Here is a 6,177-nt window from a genome sequence, read left to right as displayed (position 1 = left end):
CTTCATTTACAGAGTGAATTTCAGGACAGCCAAATACACACATACACACACACACAAACACACACACACACACACACACACACACACCTGGTACCTCCATGGGGATAACTTGAGAAGGCAGTGTCCATGGGGAAAATTCCTGAACAGGTCTTGACTTGCTCTTCTGGCACTCTGAGAGATGGCATAAGAAATACATCTTCTTCATGGTCAGGACACTGCTCTTGAAGTACGAGGACAGTGAATCCCATCCCAGTCCTGAGATGCCATTTACTTCACTATCATTCTTTCAAATGCTTGATGCCTTCTTTTGAAGGCATGCTCTCAAACAACAGGATTTCCTGCTCCTACATGGAGATAGGGATAGGAAAATAAACCAGTTTTGTCATTACAAATTAATTTATTGACAAAAGAAATACTACCATCTACCTGCTTGCAGGGGAATATGGACTATGGTCATGGCTCATCTGTCTGTCCCTCCTCTCTAGTGGTTTCATCATGACATTTATAAGTTCTCTTCTCAAGAAGTCACAGTTCACACTGTGTTTGCAAGTGTTGATTCATTGTCCCTAGGGAAAAATAGAAGTTCTGTTCCTATGTGCACCGAACACAAAGTTATCATCCTGCTCGTCAATGTATTGAAGAAAGATCACATGAAGTTAGGTCAATTTTTAAAATAGGAAATAAATCCTTTGAAGAATGTTCATTATGCCAAGGATTTCTCCCAATCAACCCTCATGCTCAAATGGCAATTTTTGGGGAAAAGATAGCAAGGGCTGCACAGAATTTCCACGAAGAGAGGGTGACTGGAGAGGGGAAGAGATCAAAGGAGATTGTGAAAAATTCTAACCCCAAATTTCCTGGGGTTCTCCCATTCTTAGATCCAGTTTTATCCCCATGATGGTATCTGTCTGCCCCTTTGATTAAAATATGTTTTTTCATCAGCAAAATACTGTCTTTATTTCTCAGGTCAACATCAATGTCCTAACTCCTTATTTCGCAAGTACTACATGAATGCTTCCAGAGAAGAGACCCAAGAGAAGATGTAAGGTGAAACAAGGTATGCGTGACTCAACAGGCAGAAAACTCCCATGCTGAGTTGTGAAAATAGTTCAGAACAACACAGGAAACTGTGCAGTAGCTCAGGGATATCTCTTTCCTCCTTGAAAAAGGAAAGTTAGAGTGTCCTTGATGAAGTGCTAAAAGATGAACAAAATGTTAAAAGCGAAAGGCCAGAAACATTACATTAATATGTGTTGCGGGAGATCCTTCTGCTCCTCCAGCCAATAGCCGCTGAGATACCAGCCCATTGGGGCATGGTCTCTCTCTTTAAAATGTGGCCACTTCCCTCCTTGTTCTCCCTTTGCTTCCTGCTCTGCTTCCAGTGACTAGACTCCTTCCTGATTGTGCAGAGGGCTGTTGTCTGGGATGGTGATCTGTAAATTTTTTCCCCTTTAAATAAATACCACCCTATTAATCATAATTCAAAACTGGTGTGGGATTGTTTGTGATTTAAGCCTTCATCATCTGGCACCCGAACATTTAGTTTTAGGAGCCCTCCTTCCCCCACTCAGCTGCCTGCTGCCATTTCGGCTTGGTGCGAGCCCTCCCTCCCTCAGCTACGGCCTGTGCCTTGTGCATGGAGCCAGCAGTTTAATATAAATTGTCATGCAGTGGCTTTTCTTGCTGCAGTTCTTTATATTTTCCCTTTAGACACCTCAGACTGACTTCAACTCCCCACGCACCCTATCGTTTGCCTCCCCACGTGGATTTAAACTCCACAGGTCCGCGTAGTCTCTGCCCATGTGGTTTACTCTTTTCTGAGTTGTTTTTAAATCTTCCTTGCAAGCGCAGCTCTTAAGTGGTGCAAACCAGAGCACACGGTTGCTGGTTGCCGAAAGCTGCAACCCCTTGGGGCGACTCTGTCACGTGGAAGCATACATGGCTTCCGGGTTACTCCTCTCTACCCCTGGATTCTAGGTTTATGGTTCTGTGTATGGAATTGATTCAATTACATTTACTTTGTTGAGCAATTTGCATTTCCCAGTTTTTAACAAATACTAGGTGGACATTGAACCAGGACCCCATTTTTGTTGCGACTTGGCAACAGCACCACCTGCTGGATAACAGGTAATATGGCAGTTTTCGTTTCCAACACAAATTTTACTGTTTTGTTTACTAATACAATGGGTTATATCATGCAAGGTTTATATGACTATGGGGATAACTTAATTTACTGGTTACTAGGTTTCAGTATTGTTTTTAATATTCTATCATTTAGAAAGATTATGGCACTCCTAAGAACCATACAATCTTTACTAGCAACTCATGCAGGTCAGGAGATTCAGGATTCAAAGGAGACAATAATAAAAAGACTTGAAATTATTGAAGAAATTATTAGAGCTGGTGAACAGAGTAAGAAGGCACATGGACAGGATACAATGCCACCACCAGCTATTAGAACTATCTTATCCAAGGTTTTAGCGACATAACCTGTAATTTATTCTAACAAAGCATCAACTTCTGAAGGCTCAAAGGGAGTCAGAGAAGCTAGATGGACACCAATAGCAATGAATGATCTAAAAGAAATTAAGCAAGCTATTGTTAATTTTGGCTTGCACTCTGCATATGTTAAGGAAATGATAAGGACTTGGGCTTCTAATGCTAGAGCTACCTCCCATGATTTCCATCAGTTAGTGTCCGTAGTTTTAGATGATGGACCTTCCTTGATGTTTGGAATCTATTTCAGAGAAGACTCCAAACATATGGAACAGCAAGGAAGAGCAAAAGGTGTGGAGGTTTCCCAAGATCAAATTCTTGGTGCAGGAGAATATGCTGATCCATAGGTCCAAGCTCTTTATGACGATGAAGTACTGTGTCTATGTCACCAAGCAGCTTTAAATGCTTGGAATAGGATACAAGATACAGCAAAAAAGGTTGAATCATATCAGGATTAGGTAGGGACAGAGAGAACCCTTTATTGACATTTTGCAAAGATTAATTAAGGCTCTCGATATAGGGGTAACAGACCCAGAAGCTAGACGAATACTTGAATCTCTAGCTTTCGAAAATGAAAACATAGATTGCAAAAAGATAATTGGGCCTTTAAGGTCTAGATCAGGACCTATGGATTTGAATGAATTCAGCATATGATGAATGTTGAGATGTTTAGCAATAATGATGAATCTTGGGTAGGAGAAGCGATTTCCAAAGCAATGAAGAGACATCAAACTGCCAGGTGTTTTAATTGTGGTAAATTAGGACATCTGAAAGGGATTGCAGGCAAAGAATTTCTAGGAATAATATCTCCTCTGGGAATGACAAAAAGAGGAGACCTCGGCCTTCTGGTATATGTAGGAGAAGCAGTAAAAGCCGACATTGGTCCTATGAATGCAGGTCAACAACAGACAGACAAGGCAACCCGATACCATTGGTAAACTCCTTGAGGGGACTCTCGCAGGTCCCCAAGCCAACAGTGGCCCAGTCATTCCCAGTCACAGTGGAGAACGTGCCTCACCAAGAAAATTAAAAGTTCCAATTTCTGCTGTAAAAAGTAATACTGGTCTAAATGATGAATTACATGTGGAGGATGAGTCAAAAAACCCAATAGGACAGAGTAAACATATATTTTGGCAGACTTCTATTAACGATCAAAGACCAAAGCTAGGAGTCTGTATAAATGGCACTTTTATTGAAGACTTATTAGACACAGGTGCGGATGTAAGTATCATTACTCCAGAATCTTGGCATCCAAATAGGCCTCTTCAGGAGGTAGATGTTCAGTGCCTGGTAATTAGAACCCTATCTCGTGTAAAACAAAGCACAAGATGAGTTGAATGCATAGAGCCCGAAGGGCAAATAGGAAGACTAAGGCCATATATAGCCAATATTGCAATAAATTTATGGTGCCGTGACCTGCTACAGCAATGGAATACCCAGATTAACATTCCTGTATTTCTAGGAACTCATAATTATGGGAAGGATATGATGAGGTATTATGGAAAACGGTCACCAGCCATTCAGGCTGTACAAGAACATACAGCAAATATCAAATCTTTAGAGGTACTAACAGCCCTATCTTTAAAATGGCTAATTGAGAAGTCAATATGGATCAAACAGTGGCCTCTAGCTGAAGATAAATTACAGGCATTGGAACAGCTGGTGCAAGAGCAACTAGATGCTCACCATATTGAAGAATCAACCAGCCCTTGAAATTCTCCTGTTTGTTGTAAAAAAGAAATCTGGTAAATGGAGGATGGTGACAGATTTAAGAGCTGTCAACAAGGTAATTCAACCTATGGGCCCACTACAATCTGGAATTCCTTTGCCTTCTCTATTATCAAAAGGATGGCCTCTTATAGTTATTGATTTGAAAGATTGTTTTTTCACTATACCATTACAAGAAAAGGATAGAGAAAAATTTGCCTTCACAGTGCCTACTTATAATAATTCTCAGCCTAATAGGAGATATCAATGGACTATCCTCCCATATGGGATGCTCAATAGTCCCACATGGTGCCAATATTTTGTAAGTCACCCATTGTAAATAGTTCATAAGCAGTTTCCAAAGTCTATAATTTACCATTACATGGATGACATTTTGTTAACTGATTCAAATAAAGATACTTTAGAAAGGATGTTTGAAGAAGTAAAGAAACTCTTGCCTAAATGGAGACTACAAATTTCTCCTGAAAAGATTCAAAGAAGAGATTCTGTTAATTACCTAGGTTATAGAATATGTTTACAGAAAATTAGGACATAAAAGGCACAACTTAGGAGAGACTGGTTACGGACTCTTAATGACTTTCAAAGATTGTTAGGAAACATTTCCAATCTATGACCAGCTGTTGGGATAATACCTGATCTAATAGTTCATTTAAACAAACCTTAGATGGTGATAAAGATTTGAATAGTCCCAGAGAATTAAGAGCTGAAGCAGAAAAGGAACTGACAATGGCTGAGGAAAAATTACAGGAGGCACATGTGGATAATATAAACCCAAATCTTAGTTGTATCCTAGTCATATTGCCTTCCAGAATTTCTCCTACAGGAATTTTAATGCAGAGGGAAGATATTATTTTAGAATGTATATTTATACCACATAAACCAAGTAAAAAATTAAAAACTATGTAGAAAAAGTCTCTGAATTAATTATAAAAGGTAAACTGAGAATTCGTCAACTAGCAGGTATAGATCCAGCAGAAATTATAGTGCCTTTTACTACTGATGAAATAAACACGTATGGGAAGACAGTGAAACATGGCAAAGAGCTTGTGCTAATTTTTTGGGGAGAAATTAATAGCAACTATCCTAAAAGTGATAGACTTAACCTCATAATGAGAACTTCTTGGATTCTTCCTCGAATTGTACGTGATGTACCAATAACTGGAGTCCATACATTTTATACTGATGCAAATAAATCAGGGAAAGCAGGTTACAAATCAGAAGAACTGAGTAAGGTGGAACAAAGCCCTTATAATTCTGTCCAGAAGGCAGAATTATATGTCATTCTTATGGTGCTAAGGGATTTAAAAAAAAAAAAACTCTTAATATAGTTATGGATTCACAATATTCAGAAAGAGTTATCTTGCATATTGAAACTGCTGGGTTTATACCTGATGATACAGAATTAACTTCATTGTTTATCCAGGTGCATGATGTAATCAGGAATAGGCTTTGTCCCATGTACATAACACACATCTGATCCCATAAGAGTCTACCTGATCCTCTAGCACAAGGTAATGCTGAAATTGATCAATTATTGATTGGAAGCATGTTGCAGGCCTCAGAATATCATAAAAAAATACATCATGTCAATAATAAAGGTTTAAAGGAAGAGTTTTCTATTACATGGCAATAAGCTAAGGAGATTATAGAGAGGTGTCGTACTTGCTCTTTCTATAATCAAATACCTTTGCCTGCAGGGAGTAACCCAAAGGGTATTCAAAGAAATAAAATCTGGCAGATGGATGTGTTCTACTTTATGGAATTTGGTAAATTAAAATATGTACACCACACCATAGACACATATTCAGGTCTTCAATGAGCAATTGCCCTGAGCTCAGAAAGGTTGATTCGGTAATCACACATTTTTTGGAAGTTATGGCCATCATGGGCGTATCTACAAAAGTAAAGACAGACAATGGTCCAGCATATGTATCTAAGAAAATGAAATGCCTA

Source organism: Chionomys nivalis, chromosome 2 (genome assembly GCF_950005125.1).
Source record: "Chionomys nivalis chromosome 2, mChiNiv1.1, whole genome shotgun sequence".
NCBI lineage: Eukaryota > Metazoa > Chordata > Mammalia > Rodentia > Cricetidae > Chionomys > Chionomys nivalis.
Note: the sequence above shows the minus strand (reverse complement) of the source record.